Source organism: Podarcis cretensis (assembly GCF_951804945.1).
Source record: "Podarcis cretensis genome assembly, chromosome: 1".
Classification (NCBI taxonomy): Eukaryota; Metazoa; Chordata; class Lepidosauria; order Squamata; family Lacertidae; genus Podarcis; species Podarcis cretensis.
In genome coordinates this window covers 62,551,161-62,567,722 of record NC_137170.1, presented here as the reverse complement: position 1 = coordinate 62,567,722, position 16,562 = coordinate 62,551,161, and the positions used below count along the sequence as shown (strand labels likewise).

The 16,562-nt window shown below is 41.1% G+C and overlaps 1 long non-coding RNA gene across 2 annotated transcripts in view; it reads left to right on the top strand.

Annotated features, from left to right (window-relative positions):
- The first annotated feature begins 302 nt into the window (after positions 1-302).
- The window catches only part of LOC307216801, a 117,733-nt gene continuing 101,473 nt past the window's right edge, over positions 303-16,562 (top strand). For both annotated transcript variants that reach the window (XR_013839323.1, XR_013839324.1), the window contains exons 1-2: positions 303-456; positions 8,520-8,705. This is a non-coding gene — a long non-coding RNA (uncharacterized lncRNA). The remainder of the gene's footprint in view (positions 457-8,519; positions 8,706-16,562) is intronic.

The window sequence follows — 16,562 nt, the reverse complement described above, 5'->3', positions numbered from 1 at the left end:
TGTTTTTCCCACAATACCATGGAATGAAGAGACCTGCAGGACCTTGTCGGAAAAAGTAAATATGGGCTGCCTGGATTGCTTAGAAAAGCCAACTCCTCCCACTTCTACTACCACGGCCAGCTGCAAAAAAAAAAAAACAGCGAAAGGTGGGGAGTATGCTAGCGAATGCCTGCCAAAATTAATTGAATGTTGCCTAATGAGATTAGAATTTCAGTAACCTAAATTTAACAGTAACCCCCTCACTTCAGTTCTCACACATTCCTAAACTGTAACATTTTGACAGTGGAAAAACAGTTCTCCCAAGCTACAGCAACTATTTTCAATGCCTTATCATACACAGCTCAGATCACAAGCGCCATTATACCCCATTCATTAATCACCTGCGATTTATTTATTTACTTGAAATATTCATATACAGCCTTTCTGCCTGACAACAGGGCTCCAAGACAGCTGACAGTAAGTGAAAATGAATTCCTAGGAACACATAATACGATTATTTTACAAGGCTGTGGTGTCTTATGAGGGCTCTGAGGGGATGGTAATGGAAAATGTCCACTCCTCAGGCCTTAGATATTGCTGCTGCTCTGTCTGTTTGCCCCACATTCTTATACAAGTCATTGATTAATTATATGATTAAATCTAAATAATGTATATGCTGCCAACTTTGCAATAGAGGGGTCTTTCTAAGATAGTGAGCTTACAATTTACAAGCGCTCGTTGTACAAGGCCGTCTGTAATATTATCTTCCATTGCTTCCACAGACAGGGAAAACCTTTTTATTTAAACAGGCATTTGGACTAGTGGCTGTTTTCTTTTGTTCTGCAGCTCTATAGTTCTAATTTGATTATGTTTTTTTCAACTGGCTGTCTTTTCTTTTTTATCTGCTTTTATCACTATGTGTGTGATATTAATTACTTGTTTGTGGATTGCTTGGTTTTATAATTGAGTTCATTGTTGTTTGCCACCTTCATAATATTTAATGGAAAGATGGGGTATTAATGTTTGTACTTTTTATTTTAGAAATATATTATTGGGATACATTTTATTGTGTAGTTCATATTTTTATGGTCATGATCACTCCAGGCTCCCATGAAAGGAAGGGTAATATAGAAATAAAATGAAATAATAAAACAATTATATTCCTACAACCAAAATAACTGTAAAAAAAAAATTAGGCAAGTGTGCTTCTAATTCAGTAGGGTCCATCAGTAAAGACTAATTAACAAAATGTTAACTTGATTAATCTACTGGCTAAAAGTTGCAGGCTTTCTCACTTTTCTTAATCATTCTCCCTGCCTTGCACCCCACACATAACTGCTGTTCTCTCCCAACTGATAGATCACTTCAGATACTTTTACTAGATACAGTGGTACCTTGGATCACATACACTTCAAGTTACATATGCTTCAGGTTACAGACTCCGCTAACCCAGAAATAGTACCTCGGGTTAAGAACTTTGCTTCAGGATGAGAACAGAAATCGTGCTCCGGCGGCGCGGCAGCAGCGGGAGGCCCCATTAGCTAAAGTGGTGCTTCAGGTTAAGAACAGTTTCAGGTTAAGAACGGACCTCCGGAACGAATTAAGTACTTAACCCGAGGTACCACTGTATTTTTAATCTTCTTCTCAGAGTACCTGTCCTTCCCTTTGACTAACAGAACAGACTAAGGGGCAGATCCACACTGTACATTTAAAAAATATTCAAAACTATTGAAGCAAATTACTTCATTCAAAGATTCATATTCTATAGTTTTCCTCTCAAAGAGCTAGCCTTTCTAGCACCTTTAACAAACTAGAATTCCCAGGATTTGGGGAAGGGAGTCATGTGCGTTAAATGTGCTTTAAATGTATACTGTAGATCTGCCCTAATAGACACTTACCGTATATGCTGAATAGAAGGCTTATCTTCCATTATGTAAACATGAGATACTACACCATCAACACTGGAGAGATCCACTGAGGTGGGTGGGGCAGACTTCTTTGTCATTATATGTCAGATGCCATTTTGAATCAAGATGACAGATCAAAACATGACTTCAATGTCACTTCACCCATTTTTGGGCATAGGTTTGGTCTCCTCTTGAGAGATCCCCAAACTTGGCAAGAAGGTTCCTATTGTGGATCAGGAAACTTCATTGTCATTTGGACACTGGGATCCATTTTAAATCAAGATGGTGGTCCGAAATATCACTTGAGCATGAATTCACCCATTTTTTACATAGCCATCTCTCACAATACCATTGCCAAACTCTGCATGAGCATCCCTGAGGTGGGGTTGGCAGTCTCTGTCAATGTTTAGCTGCCAGTCACTGTATATTGTCTCCCTGCTTATTTAACTTATATGCAGAATTCATCAGGCGAAAGGCTGGGCTGGATGAATCCCTAGCAGGAATTAAGATTGCTGGAAGAAATATCAACAACCTCAGAGATGCAGATGACACAACCTTGATGGCAGAAAGTGAGGAGGAATTAAAGAATCTTTTAATGAGGGTGAAAGAGGAGAGCGCAAAATATGGTCTGAAGCTCAACATCAAAAAAACGAAGATCATGGCCACTGGTCCCATCACCTCCTGGCAAATAGAAGGGGAAGAGATGGAGGCAGTGAGAGAGTTTACTTTCTTGGGCTCCATGATCACTGCAGATGGTGACAGCAGCCACGAAATTAAAAGACGCCTGCTTCTTGGGAGAAAAGCAATGACAAACCTAGACAGCATCTTAAAAAGTAGAGAAATCACCTTGCCGGCAAAGGTCCATATAGATAAAGCCATGGCTTTCCCAGTAGTGATGTATGGAAGTGAGAGCTGGACCATAAAGAAGGCTGATCGCCGAAGAATTGATGCTTTTGAATTATGGTGCTGGAGGAGACTCTTGAGAGTCCCATGGACTGCAAGAAGATCAAATGCATCCATTCTTAAGGAAATCAGCCCTGAGTGCTCACTGGAAGGACAGATTCTGAAGCTGAGGCTCCAATACTTTGGCCACCTCATGAGAAGAGAAGACTCCCTGGAAAAGACCGTGATGTTGGAAAAGATGGAGGGCACAAGGAGAAGGGGACGACAGAGGATGAGATGGTGGGATAGTGTTCTCAAAGCTACCAGCATGAGTCTGACCAAACTGCGGGAGGCAGTGGAAGACAGAAGTGCCTGGCGTGCTCTGGTCCATGGGGTCACGAAGAGTTGGACACGACTAAACGAATAAACAACAACACCACTATTTTGAATCAAGATGGTGGACTAAAATGTGATTTTGGCATGATTTTACCTGATTTTTGGCATGACAGGTCTCAACTCACAAATTGCACTATCCATTTAAAAATCACATTTCCGTGTGTCAGACACTCCATGTTGGTTGTTCACAGAGTATAGAAGCTGTGCATTAGCCGAAAAACATCAGAGTAGGAAGCAAAATGGTTAAGAACACCACTCTCCTTTCCCTCATTTTCTCTGGTCTATTTAGCAACTAGTTAGCTATAAGTTGCTAAAATTACACAGAGTGCATCTTATTCACCAAATTAACACAATTAATTTGCATAATATGCAAATTTTCTTGGCCTGAGCTGGGAGTTTTACATATGGCAACCTGCTTAGGAATCATTCATAACTGTGTGGGATTATGCATGCATGTTCTTAGCTAATGAAAATATCAGATGGCGTGCCCCAGGAAACAACAGCAACCCTATACATCAAAACCTGTTCGTTTTCATACGGTTCATGGTGTTAAGTGTAAATTCTTGGAATAAATGTACCAGCAATGTATACACCAATGAAATTTTTGTTTTTTAAAAAGGAGAAATCAGTCTTAATACCCTACTGCATCCTACTGCAAGTAATGAATCCTTATGTATATGCATATACAGTGGTACCTTGGGTTACAGATGCTTCAGGTTACAGACGCTTCAGGTTACAGACGCTTCAGGTTACAGACTCTGCTAACCCAGAAATAGTACCTTGCGTTAAGAACTTTGCTTCAGGATGAGAACAGAAATCAGGTGGTGGTAGCGTGGCAGCAGTGGGAGGCCCCATTAGCTAAAGTGGTACCTTGGGTTAAGAACAGTTTCAGGTTAAGAACAGACCTCCAGAACGAATTAAGTTCTTAACCTGAGGTACCACTGTACTGTAGAATACCATACCCAAATACCAGGACACAGTGTGTGCCTCACAGATTAGGTTTCTGAACTGCGGTCTCAAGACAGCAAAACTTACTCAGCAGATCCTTACATAGCTTGTGTTATATCTGCATAGGAGTCAATTGGAGCAGCAAGGTTAAGCTTCAGTATAATTATTGCACAAGTGCAGCCATTATTCAAATGAAAGAATGAAAAACAAAGTCACAGCAAGGGGGAAACTAGCAAATAAGTGCTGCATCAGACATCTTCTCTTTTTTACCTGCATAGAGATAATCCTGTGTATCATGTCTTGTGAGTATAATGTGTACAATATCTTGTGTGTGTAGCTGTGCATGTTACATATCCTGCAACTGCTCTGTTTAGTCAACTGCACGGCTCGTAAAAAAGTGTGAGATCACAGTGCTAAAAAATGCACATGTATAAATTTTATGGGATAAATAAGAAATATGTAAGAAGGGGGGGTGCGACAACCGAGAAGGCCTTCTCCCTGGTTCCCTGTGACCTCTAAGGGAAGGAAGGAACGATGCTGTTTGTAGTTTCCTGGGAATTGTACCCCACCCCCACCCAGTCCACTGCAGTACCACAAAGCCAGGTAAGGGAACTTGTGTAACACCACTAAGAATAAAGCTGTACAAGATATGGAGAGCTAATTTCAAAACCTGCTGGAAGTGAGGTTGTCCTTGGTTTAACTCAATAGAAATTGGCGAGGAGTGGAGCAGCACAGCTTTACCTCTTGATAACCTGTGTTGTTTTGCAGTGGTCTGTCCTTTGAGTATGATTCCATTAACTTTGAAGTGACTTTGATAGCAAGACTCTTTAATGCAAAGGGAATCCAACTTGCTCAGTTTATGAGAACTGATGAGCAACGAGCCAGAGGTGATATGAAAGTAGGCAAACATTTAGCTGCTCTTAATTACTATTTATAGTTCTTCTTGCAGTAGCTATCTTCTCACTTTATAAATGACTTGCATAATTACATTAAGCAGGGTTGCACATAACACTTGTTGGTCAATTACTTCTTAAATTATGTATGTTTACTAGATTAGAAAACATTATTTTTTCCTTTCACATGTAAGCCTCCAGTTCTAAATATACACTTAATGTATCCACAATAGTGTTGGCCATTTGTACTTAGAGACAGTATGTGGATGGGTGTTTTGCTAGCAGGGTAAGCTCTCGTATATAAACACCTGCCTTTATTTCTCCAGGTATGAAAGAGGTTTTAACTCAAATACGGACAAATCGATGGGTGCCTCATTTCAGTCTCCAAATTGTCTGTGAGACAAATGTGTTCGCTCCACCAGGGCAAGAAATCTGCATATTAATTAAAAGAGTAACAATACCAAATGATGCTGCAAAGTTAATGTTGTCCTGGGGCTTAATTGTCAGAAAGTTTAGAAGTTAACTCTAATAAAGTCAAATCATTTGTGATGTTATTAGAATTAACTTTTGAACTTCCTTACAAGAATGTTGAATCATTTCGGTTATGTGTAATTCGCAAATCACATGCACACACACGTTGTAGCTCAGTGACTGAGCTGGTTAAACAGGAAGCAATGGAGTCCAAGGATTGGTGATGTAGCCAGTGGAGATGAGTCCATTAGGGCTAATGGGTCACTGCTGTAGCAACCTCACCCTGTCCCCAGCCAGCCCCCACTTGCTTGGCCTTTCTTTTACAACTTATCCAGACATTGGCATAGGCTGTTATCTTCCTGCTCCTCCTTAGTCTCAATGTTGCGCTTGTACAAATCAGCAGCGAGGACAATGCAAACAAAACTAGAATTGGCTTTGTCTGTCATTGGCTCTGGCTCCACCTACTTTTGATCTCCACCTGCCTTATGTTCTACTGGTCTCCCTCCACCCCTAGGGAAGAAATGGCAGGAGCTGCCCTTTGGGATCTCCTGGGCTCTGTAATTCAGAGCACCCTCCCCCTACAACAGCCTTTGATTCCCACTTCAACCACCCAGCTAGCTTGATTTGACCCCCCTGCCCTGTTCCTGATGTAAACCTTCACTCCCCCCTTCTTTCCTGGCTGGGGTGTGTGTGCCACTTTGTGGTTCACCTCAGGAGCCAAAATATATTGGGTCAGCCCTGCCTGTTGGGCAGAAGCTACAAATTTTTTTTTGCACATCTGACAACATTCAAATGTGTGAACTAGTGTGTTAACTGAGTGGATGCTCTCTGCATACCTGGTTATACATGACTGCTATCAGAGGCACCATCTTCACAAGTTGATTGAAGGGGTCCATCCTGACGTTGCACATGCCACTTCATGCAGCATTGTGAGGAGCCAGGGGGCAGAGCTGAACACCCTCTGAATGCCCAGTCCCTTAAAAAAAAGGGGGGGTGGCAAAACTGCCTTGGCCCCTAGGAGTGTATGCTATAATTTCCAAAATTGTGATAGATCTTTGAAGGATAAACTCAGCAATCACTTGTAGACTAATGTCACTATGGCAGAGTGCACAAACACAAAAAGAGAGTTGCTAAATTGTACAAAACCCACATGGTACATAAAAACACATGAGAAGTAGACAAATATTATACAATTTGTTACAAATCGCTAAATAGATTGAAAATACAAATGTCCTTGTGAAGAAGTATCTAAGAATGGATTGCAGATACATTGTTGTATTGCAGATTGCAGATACACTGTTGGACTCCCAACTTCTGGACTCCCATCATCTCTAACCATTGGCCACTCTGAGTGGGACAGGTGGGAATTGGAGTCTAATGCGCCTGGCGGGCACCAATTGGCTATCCCTGAACTAGATCAAGGTGGGCGGAATGTTCTATCTCTTCCCCACCAATCCTACCATTTTATCTATTGTAGCTTGTTCTAAACTTGGGGCTTGCCCCTTTTCACCGCAAACCAATCTCAGCCTCTAAGCACTTCCAAGAAGGGAAGAATACTGAGAGAAATTGCCTTCCTTCCTGCTTGGACATCATTCCTGAGATTTTTTGGGGACTGGGGGAATACCGTTGTCTCCCTCACAAACCGGCAGTTATTTTCAGTTAGGGATGAAGCACACTGCTCCAAGGGAGGTCCATTAGCTCGAACAATTTATTCTTTTAGACATCTGGCAAAGCCACAACTGTTGCAGAAGGCTTTTAATTGATTGTTCTCTTGACGTTTGCCTCCATGATTGATGTTTTATTTGATGTTGTTTGATGTTGTTGTACTTTTATATTGTATTTTTACTTATTGCATGATGTGTTCTTATGTAAGATCCCTTTATTGCACTCTGGGAAAGAAAAATAGGATATAAGCACCTAGAAAACAGCTTCCTACCAATGTGATACAGGCAGTGGCTTTCTCTCTGTCTCTCTCCCTCTCTCCCTCCACACACACTGATTTATATCATACACTTGCATGCACACACAGAAAGACTTGTGTATTTCCATTGTGTTGTTGTGGAGGTGGGGGATGACTAACAAAATCAATCTTCCTGGCAAACTAGGAATATCCCCTCATGGACTCAAGTTTAGGATATTCCACCATTCTTCGGCAGAGTTTCTTTTTATTTGAGAAAAATAAGTGGCTCACGTAAATGTGAACTAAGCTTCAATAATGAAGAAAACGGTAACAAAATAACACGAGGAGAGAAACTAAATACAACAACTTGAGGCAAGTCTGAGGCAAGAAAACAAGGAGAGGCAGGGGAGGGGCTGATTCCGGAGCAAAACACACAAGCCCCGCCCAGCAGATAACAAGCACTCTACTATTCAAATTAGGCCCCAGTGTTTTTCTTACATGTGTGATATAAATTGGTATTACTGTTGGGGGTGTGGTGTGTCTGTGAAAAGACATTCAAGAAGGCTGGAACACCATAAACCAAGAGTGAAGGGCAAATTTTGCCACCACAGCAGGAGTGTCTCCCAGGACACCTTATTCAGTCTTGTGGGAAAAGATACTGGGCACACTGTTCTTTCTCCTTTATTTCTTTGAGGCGCTATTGCTCTTGCCATTGGTGACCCTAACTGAGAAACAAGCCCATCCCTTCATTTGTATAGCACCATCCTATGTTCTGTTTCTTGATCACACCCATATGTGATGAATAGTCACAGATTAAGACAGACTGTTGAGAGGTGGGAGAAAAAAAGAGACATCCTAAACTCCAGGGAATGCAGCAAAGCTTCAGAAATGCATTGTGGAACTGTAGCTATGGATACAGGGACAGATCTGTGGCAAAAAGTGGCGAAAATTAATTTTACATATCATACAATGTTTTTAAAGAGAGTTATGATTTTATATCACACTTACAATAAATGGATAGAAAAGGCTTGGAATAAAACTGGAAACAGATTAGGCTGTTTTCATCCTCCCGGCAAAGGGAGGCCTGCCATATCAATTGTCTACTTTAGTTCCCTAATCCTGTCTCAAACACCTTCTTTGCAGCCCTTCAATCACTTCTCAGACACACATGGACTTTTTGCCACCTAATTCATTCGCCAATCTATCAACATTCGGGCTACTATATGATTCCTCTGAGCATCATCCAGCACCACCTGTTCTCTCTCACAACGTTGGGCACACTGGATGCATCAGCACAGATTCTGACAACTGGTCAAAGCTATATTCACAGTAAGCTATATTTGAAATCTTCTACATTGTATTTCTTTCTCTTCTTTTGTATTCTGTCTCCTTTATTCCACCGGGAGAACAGAGTCCATTAATTCAGAGATCATAGACAAGAGAATGCTGCTTCTTTTCATATTCATTCTAATGTTAATACACAGGAGGCTGTATAATTCCATAGGAAAAAATTCTACAGTATCTTATAATTTATCCTTTGTCTGTTTCACTTGTCTTAATGTTCTTTGACAACAAGAGCCCAAATATTTTTAATTAGCAGTATCAGCCTTTCTATATTTTTATTATTTTTGCTTAACTTTATTTAAATTCTTAAAGCTCTATTATAATTCTCCAGCCAATTTCATTCCACAGTAATTGCAAAAGTTTGATGTGCAGCCAAGAGGTGTGGACACTGGTGACATTACTGAGAGCTGTGGATTAGAATTTTACATTGTGTCGCACAAATATGGTGGCCTTAAACACAGAAAACTACAGATATTCAATGTGGAATCTGGACCAGAGGCAGAATTTGACTTCCCAATGAATCCAGCTACCATTATGAACCAAACACATCACTACACCTCATGTCTATCTTGTCTGAGGATCTGCGTCAGTTGACAACCAGATGAAATCAGTGAGGTTGATTTCAACAGCCCTAGTATCACAGGTCAGCAGTGTCTGGGATCCATACCCTAACAGAGGAGTAAGTAGCAACACTAACTATAACCCCTGATATATGTGATATATTTGTGCTGTAATTCAGACATCAAAGCTGTTTATAACATGTTAGGTGAGCAAATTGTAGCTATCTCTTTGAATAATGTTGCTCTTCATACTTTGTGTTGCTGATTTTTTTATTTCCATCATGTTGTTTTTCAAGGGTGGGAAAAAATTACAGCCTGAGGGCTACATTCCATTCTGGGAAAACTTTTGGGTGGGAGGGTGGGATTAAACTACTGTACTTTACTGTACTTAGTAATGGAAGCATTAGAATTGCAACAGCAGGGACCATTTAAGGGGTTGGTTTTGTTATTGGTCTGAATGACAGCAGTCTCTACTTAGCTGGAGGTTTTAGTCAGTGGGGGATATCAGCCATTTAGGAAAATGGTTGAGATTTAACAGCAGAGTTGGGTGGGGGGAGTCTGAAGGAGTTTTTCTACTGTGCAGGCTTATATATGTCTACTCAACATATTGTTCTTGTTCAGGTTACCTCAGTAAAGTAGGATCAGATCCTTTTTTCTTCTGAACTCCATCTGCTTTATCCCAGTCATTCTACTAATGCAAAGGATACCATTTTCCCTTGGGAACAAATTAGCATGACTGTGTTTTTGACTTGACAGTCCTCTATTTGAAGGGAACCTCTATTTGAAGGGCTGCTCGGTCCAAGCCTGGATGAAAAATAAGTAATCTTAAGAGGGGGAAGCAGGAGCCTTCAAGTTGTCCATCAGCAGCTTGGTCCTCAACGTCAGCCTGAACAGAGATATTCAGGTCAGCTGGTCACAATCTTCCCCACTGTCGTAAGCGGTGCTGTATTTCTATTGAATATAGCAATTATTTCTAAATTTGCACCTATACAAATAAATTAGCACATGCAATTTTCTGCAAATCTGTATTTTGTGATGCATTTCTTCTTCTTTTGCAATGTGTAAGTGCTTACCCTGGAACAAATCAGTTTTGTGAGTTTACCAGCTCAAGTGACCAGTAGGTCTTGAGGCTAAGCTGATCTGCATACTGTCTTACTCCTTAATGGTTGCCACAACAGATGTTCCAGGTTAGGTCTCTATTTGCCCTCTTCCAGCGTAAAAATCACACAGAGCACTTTCTATGAATCAAGATGAACAGCCTAGAAAGAAAGACAGGTCTTTAAGGCATTTCCGCTTACGCCAGAGCAGAGACAGGAATACCAGACCCAGACAAGCTATTTCCAAAAGGAAGAAGAGAACAGAGGCTGGAGGTCTTGCAGTGAGGAGTGTTCTGAGGTGAGGCGAGAGTGGGGAGGTTACAAATGACAGCCAGCAGGAATTGGAGTGCCGTCATTCCATCTCCTAAAAAGCCTTAGTGGACAATGATACCTGTCTCTGTGGAGATGAGACATGCATTTCAAAGAATGAGAGCATAAGAAAGCAAGCCAAGAGATCTCTTGTCTTGTCTGAGGTGCAAAGGGCATCTTTCCCCTGAAAGTGCTTGGCAAGAGGTGAGTGTGGAGGCCAATGTCATTCTCTTTCAGGTGAGTGCCTTTGTGTAAGGACACGTTGGCCATTTTTGCTCTCTTCTTTAGGTGGACAGCATCAGTGTGAGGGTGCATAGGCCAAATGTTCTTCTGGCAAGCAGCATCAGAAAGAAGGTGTGAAGCAGTGATCCTTTTCTAACCCCGCCCCCACCCCCACTTTACAACCCCAATTTAACCCATGGAACCTCCACAAATAGCAAAGTCTCCCCTGCTTCACAAGTTTACTCTCTACAACAGAGCTTTCCAAACTTTTCATGTTGGTGACACACTTTTTAGACATGCATCATTTTGCGACACAGTGATTCAGTTTTACTAGCAAACCAGAGGTAAAACTAACCCATTTCCAGCCCCAGGAGGAGCGCAGGGAGCATTCATATGACACACATACAAACTGCAGCTGACACACTAACAAGTCACGATACATAGTTCGGAAAGCTCTGCTTGAAGAGTGACAGGAGTAGCAGTGGAGGGTGGAACTAGTGTGTATCCCTGCTGCTCCTTCCCTCATGTATCAGTGAGCTCTTTTAATAATGCTTGAAAAGGGATAAGATTAATTGACAATGTCTCAATTTGGAAAACAAATCTGAAAGCTAAGATTTAATTCCCTCCTGGAAACTTAATTATATCTGTCGGAATGGCAAAGTCAGGTAGAGAAGACTGGTTATTTCACTAAATGTGGCTAAAACTTATACCCATAGCTACATGTAGTTGAGTCCAGCTTGTATTCAACAGTTCACATTTCTTGCACATTCCAGAAGCAAGAAAATGTTGATGTAGCAAAATGATGTAGCCACAGATCATCTCTTATTATTCCCTAGATTCTGGTATATGACGTTTCATAATCGTGGCAGTATCATGCCAGCAAATATACTGAACCTAACAATTCATTAGTAGGGTATGAATCACTGCCAAAATAGTGCCTGGTTATTGACCCAAATATGAAAGCAAGGTCTCCTTGGTGAAACAGATTGTAAGATGCAAATATAGCATCAGGCTTGTGAATAGTTTTGTGAGGTGTTTTTTTTTTCTGGGGGTGGGGTAGGCTGTATGCTTGAGCCCCTTCTAATTTCTGGATCCAGCAAGGATTCAATGGTCAGAACAGCCACGCCAGCTTCTTGGTGAATTAATGCCCCCTAAGTAACAAAGGAAGTAGCTTTGTGCCAGAGAGAAAATAGGTGGAACCCCTCCTTCACCTGGCTGTTGGTAAGAAGGACAAGGGTAAAGGTGTGAGAGAGAGCTGAGCTATAAGCAGCCTGTAAGCAGAAGCTGGAGAGGGAGAGACATGCTTGATTTCTGCTTGAACCCAAGGCTGTGACTATGGCAGAAGCAAGACCTTCTTGAGGTGTTACTGTTGCAAGTCCCTCTGTCATAGGCTCATGTTGTATATATGTGTAAATAAACTATATATAATAAAGATACCATAGTCTCTACTGTCCAAGGAAACTGAACCTTGGGTAAACACTTCAAAAAGATAAACATTATTTAAATTCACATGCCCTATTTAAATTTACTTGTCCACGAGGTCGCTAAATATCTTACCTGCTTTCACAGGGGGACAGGATGGTCAGCACACCTTTATTAAAAGTCTTGAAATAAGTCCATAACAGCAACTCAGCTATTCATGTTAGCCATATGTGACCCAAAAGAAGATGAGAACCAGCTTTGGTAAAACGTAGTAACCTAAGAGGCAGTTTTTACACAACACAGTATACCAAGAAAATGCCTATTTTTGCATGCAACCGCAATCTCTGAGTGTGAGATTTATCTCTATTTTAACATCCCTACCCCCTGCAAATCCTAAAACATTCTGGACAGTGACTTGGTTACTCTTGACTGCACTGTGTTTCTTGAACAGAATACCTCTCCAAATTATTTTGCATTATGATGTAATATTGTTTGGGGGTAGGGACACCATCCTCATTGCCAAGGATAAATTTAAATTGATTATAGATTTAAAAAAAAATCATTTGTTTTAAAATTTACTAATAAAAGCTATTAAGAAGTTTCAAAGAAAAGGAGAAAACCTAAACAGTGGAGGGAAGCAAACAATCACTACAGTATCATCCCATACAGGTGTGTGTCATATTAAATGAACTATAACAATTAACATATAAATTATATCTACTCTTCATATCATCTATAAAAGGATGACATAAATCATGAAAGGTTTGGTTACACTTACTGCACACAAATTAATATATTTGGACATTTCTGCTGTAAGCCATATTTTAGCTAACCAATTTTAATAATGAGACACTACTCTTCTCCCCGTTAGTGGGGACATGTATAACGATCTCTGGCAACGAGCCGACTGACCAGCAGTAGGAAGACTCCCGTCAGTTTTATTTACAGAAGCAAACAACCAGAGTGGAGCTTCGCACTCCCTGTCAGCCATGATAGATGCTCTAGTCTGAATCCTCTAGTCTGACCCTGCCCCCAACAGGAACTATGGAAGAACCTCGTCTTTCTACCCCAATCTCCCACTCTTCTTTGAGCCTTTCCCATTGCCGGAACTGAGGGCCGAGAGCCTGGACTGGCCCTTCCCCACTGTCAGTGGACAGAGTTTCTGAGGCTATCTTACCTGTTTGCAGCCGGGCTTCACCTTGGCCGCCTTCCAACTCTCCCTCTTCATCCCAGCTAGCAGTGTCTGGCCTGGAAAGGAGGGGTTGTGGGCTGTCAGCTCTGAAACATAACACTTCTCCCTCATCTGCAGAGGCAGCCTCTTGCTCACTTACCGAGGTTGCCTCCTCTGCCAGGTCCTGGGGGCCCACGTTCCTGACAACATGTTTAGCTAATGGTAATAAATTCCAGCCTAGCCCGTGATGTTCCCTATGCACAGTCCCCTCGTCCCATCACAACAGTATAATGAATGGGTTCAGAAGTTCTTCAAACTGTCACTATGTCGTCACTATTCAATCGCATAGCAGCCACTTAGGTTTGTGCAATTAACGTGGATTTTAAAATGTGCAACAGATCCACTTTTTTTTTTTAAAAAAGGATACTTTTGTGGCTAGATAATTGATGGGGGAAATGTACTAAAAGGTGTAAGATGGATGGAGATGCATACAACTGCACAAACAAATAAAGATGGATGCTCATTGTAGCATGACCTCCCCACAAACCAAACAGAATGAGTACTTAGTAAAAAGTGGGCATTGTATAACCTCTGCATAAGCTTTATGCAAGCAAATTAGAATTAATATTCAATCAACAGGTCATGTGGAAGAGCCCTGAGTGCCCACTAATAATAATAATAATAATAATAATAATAATAATAACTATTATTATTATTATTATTATTATTATTATTATTATTATTATTTAAAGACCTACGGGTCTTAGGATAGTTCACACAAAAAACCCGACCTTTTGCCAAAAACAAAGTTATTTGGGGACACCTTGTCCATTAAACTACTTCACCAGTATTTCTTGTGTCTCCTGGTCTGTGTGCCAAAAAAGCCCAGGGACTTGCCTATCAGAAGGTTGGCGGTTCGAATCCCCGCGATGGGGTGAGCTCCCGTTGCTCGGTCCCTGCTCCTGCCAACCTAGCAGTTCGAAAGCATGTCAAAGTGCAAGTAGATAAATAGGTACCACTCCGGCGGGAAGGTAAACAGCATTTCCATGTGCTGCTCTGGTTTGCCAGAAGCAGCTTAGTCATGCTGGCCACATGACCCGGAAGCTGTACGCCAGCTCCCTCGGCCAATAAAGCGAGATGAGCGCCACAACCCCAAAGTCGGCCACGACTGGACCTAACGGTCAGGGGTCCCTTTACTGTCCATTAACCTGCTTCACCAGTATTTCTTGTGTCTCCTGTTCTCGGTGTGCTAAAGAAGCCCAGGGGTACACTGTGGCTCTCCTAGATTCACCCTCAATTTTTTTTTACCAGAGTTGAATAATGTTTCAAGTCATTAATGAATTCTAGAGGCGATGAAAGAGCCAATGATCTCTTCTGCTATTTCACACAGAGGAATAAAAAATAGATTAACTGTCTACATAGCACTGCCTGCTGATAATAGCTAGACAGGTGGAAAGCTGGGAGAACTGCAGGAGATAGGCTTATTTGTCTCCATTAAGAAATATAAAATACTCTTTTTAGATACTGTGCACACAGGTGCTGATGAGGAAATATGCTGCTGTCAACTGCTGCAGTTCCATCATCCATATTCCCTCCCATGTAACAGTAGTTTCAGCCGTGTGTTATGCCTTCCATGAAGGTTTCACAGTCATCCATGATAAGGACTGGGCTATGATATGATCAGTGATGGCACTGAAATATATAATGACCTGCTCTATGAGTTTGTGAAGGGACAAAACATGTAACTGATGTAATGTGTTTGGCCCACATATATTAGGTTTTGTGGATAAGTGAAAGAAAGTGCAATGCCAGGGGGTGGAAGAAAGCCAAAAACAACAAGTCACCTATGACAATGAAGGACATGATTTACAAATCTCTGACATCAGCACAAATTATCTGAAAATATGGTTATGCCAGGAGAATGAAATAAATGCCATCCCTCATGTAAATGGTCCTTTCCCATACAGAAGAAAGAGGCTCCTATTTTTGCAATCTATGATCCCCCTGAATATGGACAACCCTGGACTCTACCTCCTCACCCTGTTATGACTATTCACTTAAGAAAAGAGAAGGCCTTGCAGCCACTTATAGTAAGTACATTTATACTTAGCCAGTCTTTTATCAGCCCATGCCTGAGGTCTTGGGTTGCCTCTGTCATGTTAAAATCTTATATTTCAAGCAATGTAAAACAGATTCATGCAAGGATGAAACCTGAGAAAACCTATTCCAATAAAAACTCCTAGCTGGATATAAGTTATTGAAATGCAAACAGTTAATCAAATAAATTCTTTCCCATGAATTATTTGTTCAGCTGTGTTCATTACAGAGACAAATCCACAGCAGAATGAAAGTTATCTGCTGTATTTTTTATTTCATTTCTTTCTTTCATCTCCTGGTTTATTCGCAGGCCACAGGCATTATTCCTGTTTATCAGCATCTCATCTCTCTAGCTTCTTTTCATTTTCCTTTAAAAAAAGAAGAAGAAATATCTCCATTAGCTATAGAATTATCTTCTTGTTAAAGGCAGATGCTTACAAAACTGGGAAGAACAGCTGGCTTCCCAGTCTAGTTTTGCTTCCCAAGCTTTCATGTGACTCTCAAAATAACACAGTAGCTGAAACGATGTCTAATGTTGTACTTAGAATAATAAAACTATAGAGTTAGGAAGGACATCAAGTGTCATCCAGTCTAACACTGTGCAATGCAGGAATCTCAACTAAAGCATCCATTACAGAGGGCCACCCAACCTCTGCTTAAAAATCCCCAAGGAAAGAGAGTCCACCACCTCCTGAGGGAGTCTGTTGAACACTGTTGAATAGCTCTTACCAGCAGAAATTTATTCCTGATGTTTAGTTGGAATTTCCTTTCTTGCAACTTGAAGCCATTGGTTCGGGTCCTAGCCTCTGGAAGAGGAGAAAACAAGCTTGTTACATCTTCCAAGTGACAGTCCTTTAGATATTTGAAGATGGCTATCATAGCTCTTCTCAGTTTCCCCTTTCCCAGGCTAAACATACCCAATCATTCCTCATAAGTCTTTGTTTCCACACCCTTGATCATCTTG